Source organism: Plectropomus leopardus, chromosome 1 (genome assembly GCF_026936395.1).
Source record: "Plectropomus leopardus strain MGB_pleo_1.0 chromosome 1, ASM2693639v1, whole genome shotgun sequence".
In the NCBI taxonomy this organism is placed as follows: domain Eukaryota; kingdom Metazoa; phylum Chordata; class Actinopteri; order Perciformes; family Serranidae; genus Plectropomus; species Plectropomus leopardus.
Window position 1 is genome coordinate 32,007,928 of NC_142176.1, and position 18,921 is coordinate 32,026,848.

Sequence of the window (18,921 nt, forward strand, 5' to 3'; positions counted from 1 at the left end):
AATAACCATAATAACCTCATTTGATTTGTCAGGCAGAATAAGTGCGAGTGTGGAATAAATATTGGAAAGGGTGCTTTGAATTCTGACTTAAGGAAAAGAAAATCCCACTGTTTCTTTCCTTCTTTTGCACCCCCACCAACCTGGCAACCTGACATGGCCAATCACAGTGTGAGGTGGCCTTTCTCCGCTATAGCCACACACCCCCCCCTACACCTGTCATGGGGCCAAGTTCCCACAGCTGTAAGTTGAACCCATGGTGTCATTTTCTTTTGGATGACGTCATGTGGTGGGACTGTGACTGCGTTGCATGACGTGGCGTTGGTTGATATCTCTAAACTCTATCTCTTTATATTCTGCCCTCCTTTTATATATATTTATATATATACTGTATATTGTATATTGGCAGTTTGTGGAGTGCAGTAAAATGATGCCTTTCTTGGCTGGTACCTGTTGTACATAATGTAACTGACGTGCTGACTGGTTGGTTGATTATAACTGGAAGTGGCCTTTGACCCTTTGTGCTATTGTACCGTGTGCCCTTGTGATGTTTTACTTTCTCTTGTGGGGTTCATGTGTATGGATGTACTGTTTTTTTCTATTTCTCTATTTCTTCACATTCACATCAACAGTGCCCCCCACCCCCACCCCCACCCCCAAGCAAAGTATTTTTTTTATTTATTTTTATTTTTTAAAATGAATCTACATCTTTGCAAAAAAGACCTTTTTCTCTCGCCGATCGACAGCTGTTTAGTTGAGAGATGGCCAAGATGACCCTATGTTTGTGTAGCCAATTAAATCTCCACCGTTCACGCGGAGAGCACAGGCAAATGTTGACACTCCACTTCTCCGTGGATTCCATCTGCACAGGGAGTACTTCTGCAAGATTGTTTTGTTTGCCTAACATGAGAATCACTTCCCATTTATTTATTTATGAGGGTGCAAACCAATTACGCCGTGATGGCAGAGCTGCAGGCAGCACTGCAGACCCACATGGCCAAAATCTGTCCACCATAGAGCCATATTGTACAGAGATGTAAAAGCAGGGTGCAAAAATAGAACAAACTACAAATACCTGAGATGAGTATTTACTGCTGCCTGTTGTTTTTTTGGTAGAATAATGCCACCTGTTCAATTAAGTCATGGGTAAAGCAAAGAAAATGTGGAATGAGCCTGTAACACCACAGACAAGTGTTATTAACCACCCAGTAAAATATGAATTATTAAAAAATTGCCAAGGATATAAAATTAGGTTTAAAAATCACAAAAAACTGAGCAGTTTTATCTGCTTTGAGATGCTGGGAGTGTCTCTGCTGAATGAGCTGAAACTATGTTATGCTTACTACTAACATTAGAGCTTGTATAATTACATTATATATTAGTGTCATTCCATTAACCCCCCTGTGCAAGCGGTGAGTTCGCTATCTTCTACAAGCCCTCCTAGCACTTTCCTTCTAATAAATACATTAATAAACAAGTCTGTTAAATGCCTCAATCATTAAAACATAGGATAAAGTCAGCTAACATGGGACGCTTTTTGGTAGATCGCCAAGAACACAAAACTCCTATAGAGTTATTTTTAGAGCTTGCTATGGTTCTGTTATATTGCTGAACAAGAGTCTTTCGCTATGGAGCAGCTTTCTGGTTCTTCATGTTATTGTGATACAGGTTAAGCTGCTAACGGGAGTCTACAGCAACACGGTGGCTTATTCTTTGGCTCGGGGGACGTTTGTGCTTGGTGCTACCAAAAGTCTGCAGCTTGTTCTTAGTATTTTCAGAATACAGGAGAGAATATGTTAAGGATTGCTCTAGTGTGTCATCAAGCGTCCTTTTAAGCCCGCCCCAAAAATCCTGTACACATAAATGGTGATAAACAGTTCACAGTCTAACTCTAAAATTCAGTACTACACAGTTCCCAGTCTTTTCACATTTTCAATACGTATTTTCTAACATTTATTATGTGTTTAGAAAGAAATCACTGATTGTGCTTTGCCCAGACTTTACAGTTTTTGTGGCTTGTATCTGAGATAATTGTTACTTGATCTGTGAAAAGAAAAGGTAGCAAACAGATTCACAGTGAAAAAGGTCCTTTCTTTGCAAGTGAGTTTGTTTCGATCCCTCCAGGCCAAACACTGATAAGAGTTAGTCGTTTTCATCGAACTCGTACCGCCCTATTCTTTCAGAAGCCCTGCAGGCGGCTCTCCCTCCTGTAGTCTATCCAATGAACTCAGGGGGGTGTCTAGCCAGGCAAGCCGGGAGGAATAAGGTCTTTCTTGCATCAACTACGCCTCTTAACTGCCAGGTGTCTTTTATGGAGCCATCTAAGTAGGTGGCAGTGTGCAGGGGGGAGGGCATAATGCTGGGACAAAAAAGAAAATGAATTCTTTATTATCCGACAAAGTTGGAAGGTGAAATACTTGTGATGTTTTCAAAGAAGCTGTTTACTTTGGGGGGGAAAGAGAGAGATATTTTAAAATCAACGTGTGTTTCTACTGCTCCGTGGTGAATGAATATTGCGCCAATGGCTTATGAAAGAGGGCATCTGTAATCGGGACTGTTAGTGCTTTATGCCTCTAATGGCTGGGCTCACTTTGGCACACATAAGAAATCAGCTAGAATCTCCGCTCTCACATCTAAAAAAGCAGATCTATTATGAAATGGTAACAAGCTCATTTACAGGAATGGAAAGGTAGAACAAAGAGCGTCTGGGCACGCATGTTCCCGTCACAAAGTCAGTCCCTTTCATGTTCGCTCCCGGAGAGTGATTTGCTGTGATTTCGTAGCCTTTCTTCACCCACATCACAGCTCACAACATATTAGGGATGATAGGCTCTAAACTAGATCTTTTATATCCGAAGCTCGGCAGCGCGGACACATTTAGTGACAGTGCAGCATCTTAAGTCAACACAAAAGAAGAGGAGACGTTGGGCTGGTTTTCCATTGGATCCTAATTAGAGGCTATTTCTTCATATACACATATATATACACATATATATATATATATATATATATATATATATATATATAAAATTTCCACCTTGGACAGCCATCCATTTTTTTTCTGTCATATTCATTACACTACTTCATCACTGTCTTGTTTTCTTTATGTTTCCTTCTTGTTCTTTTGGTAGTTTGTTTGTAATGAATTAACATTAAAGATGAATGACAGCAACATCTCAGGCAACATTCAGCTGTATTTTCTTTTCATGCAGAGCGATGTAGTCAGTTTAAATTAGGCCTTCCTTGGATTAGCGCTGTCACAGTGTAGATGTCTGTTCCATATGGTTAAAACACAAATCTCCCACCCCACCTCTAGCCCACTTATTTCTGGTTTTGATTGACACACTCCTCTTTTTTTTCTCTCCTCCCCGTCTGTTTCTCATGCTGTTGGCTGTGCCTGTCAGTCTGTGTGATAACCAGGAGCCAGCAACCCTGAGCATGTTTGCCGCAGCCTCACTGAATCCACTCTCCTTATTCTCCTCTCTCTTTCTCTCCCTCTCTCTCTCTCTCTCTCTGTCACAGGATGAAGGGCCACAACACCTTATTTCCACAAGTGCAGTAAAAGTACAAAGACTTCTTGCTCTGCTACATATCATGAAGGAAGGGTGGTCCCTTGATCCTGCTGGAAACCTGCTGAAAAGATTGGGTGCCTGAGAGCGGAATCCCAGAGTTGTTTTCTTTTTTCGTTTGTTTGTTTTCCTTCTTCGCAAATGCCTCTTTTTTCCCTGTTTTGCTTTGGCATCTGTGGGAGAAAATTTTTTGCAGAGACCAACTTTTTGCTGCTGTTTTTTAGACATGATGGGGAAAAAAAAACCTTTATAGACTCATTATGCTCAAAGCATGCATACTGACACAGGATATGGATAAACACACATAAAAACACATAACAAACCAAACATACACATTAAAAAAAACTAAACTTAAAAAAAAGTAAAAAAAAAAAAAAAACAGAAAAAAATACTTTGTACATGTATAAATACGTGCAAATGCCAACTCAAGTACTGACGCAAACACACGCGTGTGCGCGCACACACACACATAGACACAAACACACACACCAGCCTGCTGCCATTTTGGTTTTTGTGCCTACACAGGTGTTGTGCTCTGTGACAGGGCAAGCTCTGGATCAAAGAAGAAAACAGGAAGAAGAGGAAGAAGAGGATGAGGCGGGAAGAGGAGAATCCAGGATAATTTACATGCATCATTCCTTAGGAAATAGGGACCAAAGGACTAAACGCTTTTTAAAAGAATATAAATATATAAATATATAAATATATATTTAAAAACTCATACCTTGTAGCTGCAAGTATTACAATTTACTCGTAGTCAAAAAAAAAATCATTAAAACAATATCCAGTGGCCTACTGTAAGTACAAATAAAAGAAAATGGAAATAATGTATAAAAAAAAGACATGGAATCGTAGTATAGGGGCTGATCTTTTGCTCTGGATGCTGATTTAGCACCAGGTTGTAGAATAGTAAAGTAGAATAGAAAAAATGTAGATTTGCTAACTTTTGCTGTTGTTTAAAAAAATACTTGAAGTCGTAAAGTAAAGGGGGCAAAAGGCGGGGGGGAGGGAAACATTCATCTGCCCCTGTACGCAACGATTCTGTTTTACTTGGATGTTAAGGTATCAGCCACTGGATATCTCGCTCATCGCTCATGATGTATAAGTCACCGCACTCTCTGACAGCTATGAACAGACTGTTCTGGAAGAAAAAAAAAGAATGACAAGAGAGAAAAAAAGACAGAACTTATCATGTCTGTGCTGGACAGGGTGCAGACATTTAAGGCTTCTCACTGGCCTTTGTGTTCAAGCGACAATCCACTGTAAAGACCAAGCAAAATGGACATGGGGGTGTCTTTTGTTTGTTTTGTTTTTTTCTTTTCTTTTTTTTCCCTTGACCTTTTGTATTGCAACATGGAGTGTGAATTATGAAGCCAGAAATTGTTTAAGTGTAATGGTTCTACTCTAAGAAAGATGGACAAATGGATGGTCGTAAGGGCGACAGAGAGGGAGGAATAAGGTGACAGCTACTGAAACTGCCAGCAGAATGAACTCATACAAACGAAATGGCCCTTATGGCATTGTGGAATTCTGTCAAAAACACAAAGTATGCCCGCTGTAAACAAACAGGACTTATAAGAGTGACATGCCAAGGATTTGTGTGTCCACTGGAGCTGCTGCAAAAGATTGAGAAAAATTGCCTCTTGGCAGATACAAAGAAACATTTCTCTGAAGACAAACTCGATTTACTGTATTGATGGCAAAGGAGTGCAGGCTTTCAGAGATCGTTTAGCTCTGTCAAATATAATGTAAATTCCACTATCAACATGTTCCCTGACCTGCTTTCTTCATATATTATACATAGAGCCTATGGGAAGAAAAAGCTACTGCTTAAACAGACTATACTGTATCTAAATTAGATCCAACAGTCACTCTTTACCATCGCTCAGCTCGTTTGTCGCCTCTCTGACACTGACGCCAGGCAGGACAGAGCAAAGCACTCCAGTACTGTCAGGTCTTGATTTAGAGCCCTTTAGCCTTTATTTTGACTGTTTTAGAGCTCTGGGTGCGGGCTCTTCTCTAAAAGCAGATCAATATGTTTGGAATGAGTCTAGAGGGAGGAGCGATGCTGTTTCAGTCACTCTGAACACTTTCCCAATTTTCTCAGTCAAACACCAGCTCCCATCCGTACACCAGCCCTTTGAGCACTGGCAGCTGGTGGTAAGAGGCATGGCTCGGCGAGGAGGAAAGAGGGAGGTGAAGAGAGGAAGTCAACAACCAAACATGACATCGAGATCCTTTAAACGGATGCCCAATGACTTAATCCAGAAAATTAGAAGCTGTAATCAAGCTCCTGGTGACAAACACTGTATCGGTGCTACACGCTTTCAAAGAACAGGATTAAAGGGTTCAAATAGGACCGGAGTCTGGCACCTCAGGCTCCAGTCCAACTAGTTCCTGTTTACTGCGGAGACTCTCCTCCTTGCCGTTCCCTCCCTCTTTCTCAGGCCTTTTAGAGAGAAAAACAGACCAGACCTATTCCAAATCACTGAAGGAGAGACTGATCAAATGTGCCAGCACATTCCAGAGTCTTCAATGTCTTACTTTGTCATTTAAATAAGCAGAAGGTCTTGATTTGATATCTGTTTGCCATGTGCCCCCCACCCCCCCAACACCCCTCTTTCCCCCCTGCCTTAAGAGCAGCCATGCCCTTCCAAACCTCAGCCCAACTGTTCAGCAGCTCTCCCCTTGGAACAGCATTTCCAAACCTGGCTAATGTCTGCGCTCACTACCCTTCAATTATCTCCTGCACCGTATTAGACATGCTATTTCACCTTTCCCTCTAATCACACTGTAATCACCAGCCTCTATACATTAGCAGCAACCAAGTGAAAAATCACCGGGATAATCACTTGGACCAAATGACGGGAGAGATGGTCCCCTGCATGCACATGGATGACAGAAGGAAGATTAGAGAGAATTATGTTTGTGCCTACTCCCTGGCAAGGCGGCTGACAGCTGACCTGGCACCAATAATACCGTTGAATTTACCCGAAGAGGCGATAGAGGATGTGGGATAAAACCTACCATATCTTAGCGTGGTATTAATATTGCAAAGTAGATTGACATTACGAAAAATTTAAAGAGAAAGGTGGATGATAAAAGGAATTAAACAATTTTTCTTTTGCTTCAGCACAAACGTTGCAACACAAGTTGCTTAAAATTGGGTCAAATGCGGCAATTTTGCTGGAAATCCTCAATTCTGCAGAAGCAGCTGCACTGAGGCCTCCATTATTGTGCTTCTTCTTTCAGCATGTAATTGTGTCCCAACTATCTCTACAGACACTGCAATTTTTTTACAAAATAACTTGCTCCACACTTTCTTTTTCCTGCTTGTATCCCTGCTGGGACACCTGCAAAGCACAGTATTGTTCAACGCTGAAAGAATATTCGTGAAGCACAGTAGTTCTTCAGATTCAAAATGACGGCCATCCAAATGACAGCTTTTTCTAAAAAAAAAATTGCTTTCATATAAAAGTAGGGTAGCCTTCCTTTCTCAGCTCTTGATTGAACATTAGGTGGAAATGCAGGAAGCTACATAGTGAAGTAGGTCAAAACAAAGCCATGTTCTGCAAACCGTTTGTGGTCATTATTCATGTGAAGCTGAACTAATCGATGGGAAATCTAATGTTCCATGAGCAATGAAATTTCCTGTGCTTGTCTCGGCCATCTTTCGAATACGTTCTGCAAGTGAGGCTCTGTCAGGCTGAACACGAAGCTTGTCTTCTATCAGCTGCTGTACTACTTCTCACTGCTAATGGCAGGTTGAGTCCCCAGTGAGCCAAAAACCCAGCCTAGCCTAGTATCCTGCTGTCTGCTTGGCTAACAGTGCAGTGTTCATGTAGCATCTCTGCTATGCCAGGGCTAAATTAGGCAATGTGAAATCAGCACTTCAACACTTTTAACAAGGGTGCTGTTATTACTTTTACACCCCGGGGGAGGTTGTTACTGAGGTGACGTGCTTTAAAAACAGAAATAGCTATGAAACATGTTCCGGAACTACCAGAAAAGATTGTTTTTAGATCTTTCCGTTCCCCTATTTACTGACAAGAGTTCGTCTGATCTGGTTTTCAGTCCAGGCCATGTTTCACCTCTAAGAGCAATGACAAATGTCAACCCAGCAGGCACTTCCAAGCTGCTGCCAAAATGCTATTTGATTTTTGTCCTCTAATTTACAAAGAGAAAATGTAACTCAGCATTTTAGCCTAAAGGAATTACTATGAATTTAATTAATTGTAACATTAAGCATGCCAGGCAAAATGTATGAGGCAAAGTCAAATAGTATGTCCAAACCGCCAAAAAGCATACAGCTTCTCTTCTCTGGGGCCATACTGCCTTTATTAAGCATCTCACAATCAGTGGTTTTAGTGTGCAAGTATAGCCACTGTTAGCATTAAGACCACTTGCTTCTCCACCACTGATGCATGTACCCACTTCGACCCTGTAGCATTAAATGGGAAATGGGGGCATATATACGTAATATACTCAGTCGCCGCTACACAACTGCTCATAAGGTCAATCCTCTAGAGGAGCATGTATCCTTAGAGGGCCCCAGCCGATGGCAGGCCAAGCAGAGAACTGCTAGAGCATGTCTACAAGTCTCCAACCCCCTGGGTGCATAACACTCACCCTAAAATAGCAGTGATTGTCAAGGAAAGGAAGTGAAATGTAATTGACTGAAAGTGGAGAGATAATTAAAGGAACCTGTTGGACAGGAGGGAAGAAATTAATGCCTCTCATTTAATAGCTGCTTTGGGAGAGAGCTTTTCCGTCATCTCACTTTGAGCAGAGAGGGTTTCGCTGTGGAAATGGGATTTTGTATGGAAAACGGTGGAGGTGGAAATAGGCACTGGGTGGTGGGGGTGCTGTGTGCTAAACTGAAACTCCACAAAATCACTCCCGATACTCAGGGCATCAGGCACTATGATGTCATGATTAGTGGAGAGGTTCAGAGCCTTGCCTTACCCCCTGATCCTGAGGGAGGTTGAGCAGAATCGCAAGTATAAGGTCAGTACTGTGAGATCGCGTCCAAATCGCATGGAGTGCTGAACCAGCAGAAGGGCTGACGAACCACCTAGAATGTGCTTTGGTATTCATAGTATCATCATCCAATTACAACAAGTAACAAACAAATAAACAAACAAAAAAAAAGACCATCTTCCACCCAACAACGCACAGTGAATCGCTGGAGGTGTGCGATTAACAACATGGCTAACAGAAATGAAGACAAAGACTTTTTTTATTCCTTAATGTAAATAGCCTATAAAATACAAAAAAAACAGAGCAAGGTTGTATAGCAGCGAGTGTGGCGAAGCCCAACTCTGTGGGACAATGATGTCACTATAAAATGTATCCACAGCAGTGCAGGGATCTAGGAGAGTTTTACTTCTTTTAAGCCCCTTAAGTTTGGGTTTTGAACATGCATCCTACAACCCTAAGCATCGGACCAAGGCTGAGAGAGTATTTGACTTAGTGTCAAACCTAAGCCACAGCCCCGAAGTGATCCGTTAATTAAGATTCTGTGTACACCGACATGTCATGATTTTTCTGACAGAAGAAAGATCGCCTGTGCGGTAATTGGATTAGTCCAATTGGGGCTGATGAACAGATATGACAGTGACAGTAGAGTTCATCCATCTGCATGCTTACCGCTTGACAGTGCGACAGGAAAAAAAAAGAAAAAAAAATCATCAGCCACCGCAACACTTTTTCAAATTCTCTGGAAGTTTCGGCTTTACAACATTTAAGGATGTTAGTTTTACAAGATAAAACAACAGTTTGTTCAACATGTACATAAATCATTTTGGAATCAAACATTTAACGCACATGGTGGAACCCACATACATGTACACATCATTAGGCTCTAGATTGCAGGAAGAGGAGAAACAAGACAGCAATTATTGTAGAACCCAGCAGAACCCCCTGCCAGCTCGACCCAATCTCCCACAGCTCTCCTGAGCACACAGCTGCGTTACTTCTGTACATACAATATAGCTTATTTTTCAATTCTGTTGAACCTTCTTTATAGGCCGTACAATAGATCATGTTCAAACATTTAAAAAAAATAAAAAATAAAAGAATAGTTAATATATTTCAGTGAAACTAAGAGAAGGAACCTATGAAATAATTTATCAAAAACAGAAGTTGAAATGATGTTATTTCTTGTATATTGAAGTATGTTCAAAAATGGGATTTTATACTCATGTTGGTAAATGGCTCTTATTTTCTCTTTTGTTTTGTTATTATCTGCTGAAGCTGGGATAGACCCATTGTCATGAGGTTTATTCGGATATACTTTGATCATTTTTCTTTTTCCTGTATTTTTTTTTTTTTTTTTTTGGCCGCACAATCCCTGTATGAAATCCCTCGTGGATGGGCAAGCTCAAAGAGATTTTTTTGCTCACTGAAAGCTCTTAAATCAATACAAGAATTAACAAACTGCACTGTAAAGGGATGATTGATGGTACCGGTTCATGTGGATTCCAGAAAAATGAGTCCATTGCACAACTGAGTTCAAATGAATCAGCATTGCATGTTAAAAAAGAATCTCATTTGAGGCCTTTTGTTGTTTTGAGAAAAAAAAGACCAAAAAAAGACAAAAAAATATCAAACTTTGCAGTCAGATTGGTTTTGAGACCGATGCTGTCATATCTTGTCTTTAAGCCATGGATGCTTTCCTGTAGTGTTCTTCTTCTTGTCTATTTCTGTCACAATTTAATTATGTTTTTTTGAAGGGTTGGTGGTAATCATTGACATATCTTTGATTTGCATCTTCTCTGTTCTTACATATGGGAAGTTCTTTTTCCACAGTTTGTTATCTGATGTGACTCCATCCACTGAAGACATGTACCAACAGTAGATAGCGCCACGTTGCTTTACTCCAGTCAGGTTGATTTGTTAACGTGAGGAGGGAATTCTGCCTTAAACCCAGCCTGTTCTCTCTGACAGTACTACCTGTGAGCAGTGGTCAGACACACTGTATTCTGGGGGTCCTTTATTTAACCAGAAAGGTCCCACTGAGATATCTCTTCTGCGAGGAAGGGATGCCAAATGTTCTATAATCAAAGGTAAAGACAAACACTTTGCCACAGTCAGTTTTGCCTCAAGCCCATTCTGACACAAATAAGGACGTGGTCATCCACCTCCATTTCCATTGGTTACAAGGACCAAAATGTAAACAAACTCAGCTAACTGAGCAGTTTGCTCCAATCAAGCATCCAATGAGAGCCTTTAAAGAATACACATTTAGTCATAGGTGATTTTGCACCATGGATCTTTGTATCATGCATCATTACATTCCCAGCTTCACTGATTCCATCTTCTGTTTGTTCTCATGCAAAATTAATTAATCATAATATATTTGGGTATTTATATTCACAATGAATGAAATTTCTTTTATCATTTGACTTGAACAAACTGTTATCTTTTTGTTTTGAAAAGGAGATGTAATTTGAAATAGCGTTGGCGGCTCGGGTCCATTTCCCTGAATCGGGGTGATATCTCCCATAGTGCTCCTGAACTCTGTAGTTCTCTAGTTCATTATATTCTGCTTAGACTAAAATAAAGCACAGTCCTGTAGAAGATTGAGCCTTCTTTGTTCTTCCTTTTTTTTTTCTATCTGTACGCATGGCTTGATTAAATAATTCCTGAAGGTTTGGATCTATCATGGCGCACATACATGACCCCGTTTGCAAAGATGTGAAGTGGTCGGTGTCCTCTTGTCACTTGGATTGTGGGGAGAATGCATTTAGGACATGTCATTGTATTAATTGAGCTAACAGCGCTAACCATATCCGAATACCAAATTAGATGAGACGGTTAGTAGAAAATCGTTTAAAAAGGGCGAATAATGCATAATAAATGGAAGGGAGATTGGAAGAGGGAGGGGAATAAATTGTGAATTGATTAAAGGGAAATGGATATTCAGCTCTTGTCTCATGGAGGTGTTACAGTGGAAACAAAATCAGGTGCAATAGGTGCTGCTGGTTATCGTCTGTGAATAAGAAGCAGGAGGTCAATCGATTAATCAGAGGTTTTCCTCATGCTGCGTTTTATCGACAGAGATGTTACTATAAGGAGGGTCAGGTCACATTGAAGCCTATGGTCTGTGTCCTTTTTACGGCCTCGAGTCTCCTCCTCCCTCATTAACCCTCAGAGTCAGTCAGCACTCACCGAATGCCTAAAAATCTATTACAGTGAAAGGAAAAGTTGTTACAATATTGTGTCTCACGTCTAAGCACTCCTGTGCACAGTGGGTGAGATAATTTAACTTGTTTCTTTGCAAATCAACATGGTTCAACAATTTCCAGCAGCTGTAACTGTCCATCACAACAGAGGGAAAACATCAAAAGTGCCTGACAGTAATTGTTCCCAGAGCAGAGTATGACACCCGAGGGAACATCAATGACCAAACCATCCCAAGACACCAAACATCATTTCTTGTTTATGGGCCTCTCTGGTGCGTCGGTGTAGCAGCATTGGTGTGGAAACAGATTTATAGTTGCTAAATTTGCAGGTGATAAAAAAGAGTGGCCAGTTGGGGCACTAACTCTTGGCTATTCACATGTTGACTCTCGTGCCTACTCTCGGGGGACCCTTTCTCATTGTGCGGCAGACACTCCATGATTCCACATGACAAACTGGATTGTTCCTCGAGTGAGTCCTGCTGAATTATTTTGGTCCTTTCGATTGCATCTCCTACCCCTGAGATTTTCCTCTACTGTTGCCTTTGAGCCATAAGCCTCGACAGCCACCGTTGTCGATACTCAATCTGTTCTGTAACCCCTAAAGCTAATGAAATGTGCTAACAGGGGTTTGTTTGTTTGTCTCCAGGAGGGGGGCCAAGGGAAAGAAAATGGAACAACAAGACTCTTTTGACAGTTCCATTTTTTCCAATGTTTTGGAGTGAGGGATAATCATGAAGTATGGATTGGATAGGGGGAAAGTTATTACATTTTGTTGTCTTTATCCTTGTTTGAGTTGTAAGAAAAAAAGGTCAGATTGTTCCAAACAGGGTTCTTTGCAGTTCCCGGATTTATCCTCAATTCTAACTCCCCTGCTCTCAGTGTGGGAAAGGAAAAATCGTTTTTCTCACTTCTCTCAGCCGTGTATCCCTCTAAATCTTCAGTGTAAATTTGACAAATACACAAGCTCCTGTCTGGCTGGAGTGTTTCTTTTGTGTATTTACTTTATTGGTGATGGTGATTGGGATGGGCTGGTCTTATGAAGCTCAAATATCGCAGCTGATAACATAAACACACATGAGATAAAAAGGTGTTAAAAAGATCTGTCTCGATCCTTCTAGTGTCCTCAAGCAAGTGTCTTCAGGATTTTAGAATTACATGATTCACATCAACAAATGTGTGAAGGGCAGTGTATGACTAAGGTACATTAAAAGCTTACAAGGTTTTGGATGTTTTAAAGTCTACTTTGCAGAGGAAACCAAAGTACCACTCATTAGTGACAACAAATCTGCAGTTTTTTATCGCTAATGTCCATGTCACATGTTAAAACGTCTTTCCCAACAGTGCCTTCAGTTAAATCTGGCAGCTGAATATAAAAACATGATTATTGCAAAAAATGCATTATCATTAATAAAAATTTAACAATTGTTCTCTTTTTTTCCCACATGGAACATTTTATTATAAATACCAATTCAATAGGTTTATGATAAAGTAAACTAATTTTACCATATCTTCCTTATTTTTTTTCAGCTAACAGTATTATTATATAATAGCACTCAAGACCATTACTTTCATATGCTTTTCAATTCATGCCATGTCCCTCATTATACCAAGGAATGGCTTGTTTGTAGGCAATCGTGAATAACAGCCTTTCAACTTCTTAACCATGTCCTACACAAATATTTACCATATTGACTTATCACTTGTCACTTACCATGCATTTAGCATTTGACTTTTATCGCCCATTAATCTATCAATGCATCCATTAGGGACACTCAAGCATTTGGGAGCCTCTGCACACTCCAACGGGCCTATTAGCATGTCCTTTAATGGCAAACATGTTGCAAACACTAAACATAAGCTACGCCTCTCAGAGATCTAAATGTGCTGTCAACACTGTCTTTCAATTGTACATTTGCATTAAAGTCTTTATGCCTCCTCTTCTCCTCTTCTTTTTTTTAAAATTATTATACAATAGAAAGGTCCCTAAAGGAGGCTGTGGATGGCTGTGACAAAGGGTAGCAAATTTCAATCCCATCCCTCTTAACATGTAGATTCTGAAATAACGAAGGATTATAACTAAATGAAAGTGTGAAGACGACCTGGGTAAGCAAAGCTACACAATCCCTTTGATCCTATTATGTATTACAAAAGCTTAATCAATATCTAATCAAGGGGAATACAGCATGCCATGTCTTACAGAGCTCGTTGCTGTCAGAGGTGAGGTTGCCATGGTGACTGGACAGGTGTGGAGAGCTTAGGCTGCAGTGGTATTGATGGAAATTAAGAAGCATTGATGAGACTTGATGCTGGGATTGAAAAGGGAGATAATTAAAGAGAGGGATGCAGTGGGCGCTATGTGGGGGAGGGAGAGACAAAAGAGATTTCGGCAGGAGATACAGGAGGTGATGCAGACAGGTGCAACTGGGCCATCTCTCTGTTTTCTGTTTTAAGCAGGAAGTGCATTTGCTAAGATCATCAGACAAACTATTACAGAAGAAACAACATCTTACAGGACACATTTTAAGTTGCATGTGAAAGTGAAGTTGCATATTACTGTCAAGAGTTTGAAATCACTAGGATTTCTCTCTTTACTTTAATACTGTAACTGTGACCCCAATTCAATTTGTTTTTCAAGAACAACCTGACAAAGAAAACTACATATAGCAACAACTGCATTTGCAGGTAAAACCAGCAAAAATTATGTCATTTTCTCAAATAAAGCCCCTTTCCCACTGGACAAAAAACAAAACATTAACATCTGTCTTTTTTATTCAATGGGAAAGGGCATGATCAGCACTCAATCCTACGGGTCAAATTGACTATAGTATTCACTGGTATTTATCGGTTCCAGCTCTGATTAGATGTGATTGGCACTCGGGTGGAGAAGTTAATTTTCGCCCCTTTCTGGCACAATGCAATGAAAGACCACCACAAAATACCATCTGTCTCCATCCGAACAACATTCAAAATGAGTCGGCACTGAGTTTTGAAGAAAGACTGAATAAATAAGTGACATAAAAAGAAAGTAACCACAGCATTTACTGTGATCCAAGCTGTTTGTTTACTCATTATTAACCTGTTTTGTGGCACATTTCTGGTGCCAAACATGACACACCAGTGAGAAAAAAAAAAACAAAAACAAAAAAAAAACAGAGAGGCATGCACAGCTCTGGTCTAATGGCAACAGGAAAGGAGCCCATCACCTATTTTTAGCGTGTTTCCCTGCGAATCAACAACTCTAACCCATGCGCTAATATTGGCTGAAAGGGCTATAACATAAAGCCTCAACAAAGCAAAGAAAGGTTCCTTACTGATTCTGCCTCGAAATGCCCAATTATTCGAATATTTCAATTCTTTCTGAAGACAATTTAGAGAAATTCAGAATATTGCTATATTGCTATAATATGTTATAAATCCACTGGCCTTTCAAATTAGTAATGTCCCTCAAGGTAAACGCAGTTTCTCTAAACATACATAACGGTACTTAATGTTCATATTTGGTAGATAAATGAGAACATCAAGAGCATGCACAGCCCCTAGTTTTTATATCTCAGTTCCTTTCTCTCTCACATCCTGATGTAAATCACGGGGCCGCAAAACTGTAACAAGGGAAGATGAAGTAAGTGAGAATGATCGTGTTAAAAAAAGGACTCCAAAACATGAGTCAGAGCCGACCTGGGCAAACTGAAGATGATGTCACCGCGGTGCACAGACTGTGCTCCAGAGGGAAACTTGTCGAGCGAGGTGTCTGTGCTGTGTGCTGTTCAACCCCTTGACTCATCCGAGCGGCAGGAGTCCAGCAAGTTCTGTCCATTCTGGCCCTCAGCCCTGCCCGGTCCCACAGAGAGCTGTCTGTCGACACCTGATTAACACTTGAGATAATAGGTCATTAAAGTTCCCCTTCAATCAATGAGTCCAATCGAGTAATCAAGGCTGAGATTGAATGAACCCAAACCAGCGTGGAGCCCGGTGGGAGCGGAGAGGCTTTAATCGGTATTGGGGAGAGTGTTGCTTTCGTCTGTAGATGTACGCGGAATAATACTGTTGTAGTTAAAGCCACACAACTGAAAATTTGACGATTGAGTTTCATAACCCTTCTGGTGCCAAAATTTCTTATTTCAATAACACAAGAGCTTCAAGAGGATTTTCTTCATGGAACACTTCTTTTACTTTTTTTACACATAAGAAGTAGGTACAGTAACCTCATCATCCCCTCTTGTCTAAAAAGGTTTATGTGACCTCCAGACACCTCATGCTGTCCAAAGCTCTGCAACACACACATCCCACTCTCCTCCCCAGCTCTCCTTGTTTAGCTGATGTATTAGCTCTGGCCTTTGTTTAAATCTCTCCTGGTATTTGGCGGGTCAATGTTGTTTAACCTGCCACCTTTCAGCTGTGAAATTTCATCCATTCTCATAAATCACACTGAAGTGTCATTACTTTCTGATTACTGTCCTAATCACACAAATACACAATTATTGCTGCTCATAAGCGTCCAAATTACCACACGTGGATAGTTACTAATTTCTGAAACACGATACACACACACACACACACACACACACACACACACACACACTCTGTCACTGGACTATCATATCATATGTTCCATCACAGTTTATAATAATTACATACAAGCATGCACACAATCCTGCCACCTCGAATATTGTGCATGAGCTCACACATGTGCACGGGCACTTGAGCGAGTAGCCGTTGCCGGCTTGACAGCTGAGCTGAGCTGAAGTGAAAGCATGAGGCCCGGTGACAGAGAGAACAGAGGGATCAGGCATTATCATCAAAAACGACTCCAGTGTTCCCTACTGCGGCCTCACAGCTTCCTCCAGTCAAGCTGTCCGTTTGTTTGTTTGTTCGTTTGTTGTGTCAGTATGGATGGTCCGTCTTTTTGAATCAATGCACTTTGCAGCCTCTGTTACTTGATGGGGTGAAGGAAGCACGAGCAGAGAACAAAAAAAAGTTGGGATGATAACAGAAAAGGTGAGAACATCATCCATTTTTCATCTCTTCAAATCAGTATTCAGATCGTCGATCCTGATTCACATCTTCATTCATCTTTATGTCTGGGAAATTCATCAAGCCAGAATCACATTAACAAGTTCAACATCTAACTGCTGCTTTGCTATTAACGTCGCCTTACGAGGAATAGAGGTATCCAGACATGTGTTTCTTCCAGTAACTCGACTGCTCCTTTAGGAACTGGCACACATGATGCCAGCGTGGTTCATAAAAAGACATATCACTGCAGGGAAGTGTGCCTAATTCTGCTCTGAGAGTAGCTCTCGTAAAGAGACATTGTGGCTAGCCTACTAATAGAGCTGTGAGGGGAGAATGATGCAACTCAGAGGCAATGCTTTAATTTGCCCTTGGTTTTGCACACGCGTCTAGGAACAGCCACTCTGTTCCAAAGCTGATTGGCCCGTTTACCTTCAGACATGGGCCAACCACTAGCCTCCGAGGTATGAGGTAGCTGGATTTAGCAAGTGTTCAATTTTGTTTTTCTGTGTTCCTTTTTCGGCCTGGGTAGGTCAAATGTGGTAGATGCAATCACTACAGTTGTAGGTGTAATGCTGGACTTTTTCCCTTTGCATCCCTTAGTGCATATAGGGCTCTTTGCCTTCCACATTACTTCTAAATGTTTAAAGTTCATTCTTATCAAAAGATGTTTGCAGTTCACTCCATTGGGTCCACAATGCTGTTTGTATCTTAGCAACCTGTGCAGCAACAGAGGAAGATCAGAGAAGCTACTTATTAACCTGTTGCTATGACTACGGCGGCAGGCAATAACTCAGAAGATGCTTTAACCCTTTCTCTCTAGACTGCCACCCCCAATCAGCAGACAGACGGATAATGTTCAGAACATTTGGCGGAGGGAAGAATCAAAGCATTCAGTTTCTGTGTGTATCTGATTTCATTTCTTTTTTCTCCAACTGTATTCAACCGTGTGTGTGTGTGTGGGTGTGTGTGTCTCTATGGTGTGTGTGTGTCTCTATGGTACATCCCCAGCAGAATATGTTTGCTCTACAAACCAAAGAAAGTCATAACCCGTGCACCATCTGAGTGAAAACAGAAACAAAGAACAAAGACATTTCTCCTTTTGTTTCCCTCCTCCAAGCACCGAGAACACTTTATTGCATATGCATAGATGTAGCATATTTGATACAAAGTCTCGCACGAGCACAATCATCCTGACGTACCCACGTGACAGGCTGCAGATGTTTCCCTTTTTTTTCTGTATACCTCCAAACAGGGACACTGAGCGGTGACAAATGCTTTCCGCGCGCAGGTTGAAGCGCAAGTGTGAACTGATTTGAATTGATGTTATTCCAGGAGAAATCAATGCATTTTTTTTAACAGCTGCAATTACGCCCCTCACGTCAATTCATCAAGAGATTTGCATGAGGTAATTGTTGGCGCCACGTCTACTGATGCATTTTTATTACGTTTCAATTAGGAATTGAATCCAATTAGGAAAGTCATTCCAATCAACCAACAGGGGTCTCTGCTCAAAGCAAAGTCTACAGTATGAAGAGGCTGCAGAGCTGAAGGACAGATACGAAGGTCCATCTTTAATCCAGAACTATTTGCATCACTTCTAACAATGCATTTTTACAGTCATAAAACTAATTAGCAGTTTACCTGCGAAGCAGTCTCTTGCCACGTTTGTGCTTTTACATATTTTCTTAATTTGATTTCTTTTTTCATGGAGGAAAGTGCAAATCAGAAACTAATAAGCACTTAATTAATATTTCTTTTCTTTTTTTTTTAAATTCTTTCCTTTTGTTTGGATTTAGTTTGGGAACATTATAACACCAAAGCAATCACACTAGGCAGCCAGCAATTGAGATTTCAAATTCATTAACTTTCATTGATAACAACAAATTGTACAACATTTAAGTACTTCTTAAAAGCCTTATGATTCTCGAATTACCTAAGTCTGGAGAGAAATTAAGTGAAACAGAGACATGAGGGTGCAGATAAGTTATTTCATCCCAGACAAAATTTGGTGTTTATGCACTGCAAATGTGATACAACATTTTTATGTTTCCAACGCTGCCAGTGTGTGATAGATGTAGGTGTTTTGTTCAACTGAATGTAAAGAGTTGCATCTATAAACCCTCTCACTCTCAAAGAAGATCAAAAGCCTAACCTCT

At 40.7% G+C, this 18,921-nt stretch overlaps 1 protein-coding gene and 1 long non-coding RNA gene across 9 annotated transcripts in view; one reads left to right on the forward strand and one right to left on the reverse strand.

The window, feature by feature from the left end:
• celf6 (CUGBP Elav-like family member 6) overlaps positions 1 to 11,147 on the forward strand; it is a 159,817-nt gene extending 148,670 nt beyond the window's left edge. For 6 of the 7 annotated variants that reach the window (XM_088080173.1, XM_088080178.1, XM_088080164.1 and 3 more), the window contains one exon: positions 3,520 to 11,147. The gene's annotated coding sequence lies outside the window, so the exon portion shown is untranslated. Of the gene's footprint in view, positions 1 to 167; positions 241 to 3,519 lie in introns of all 7 variants that reach the window. The other variant, XR_015777003.1, reaches the window with a different exon arrangement.
• The window catches only part of LOC148190448 (uncharacterized), a 108,565-nt gene that overhangs the window by 34,493 nt on the left and 55,151 nt on the right, over positions 1 to 18,921 (reverse strand). The gene's annotated exons all lie outside the window — the stretch shown is intronic.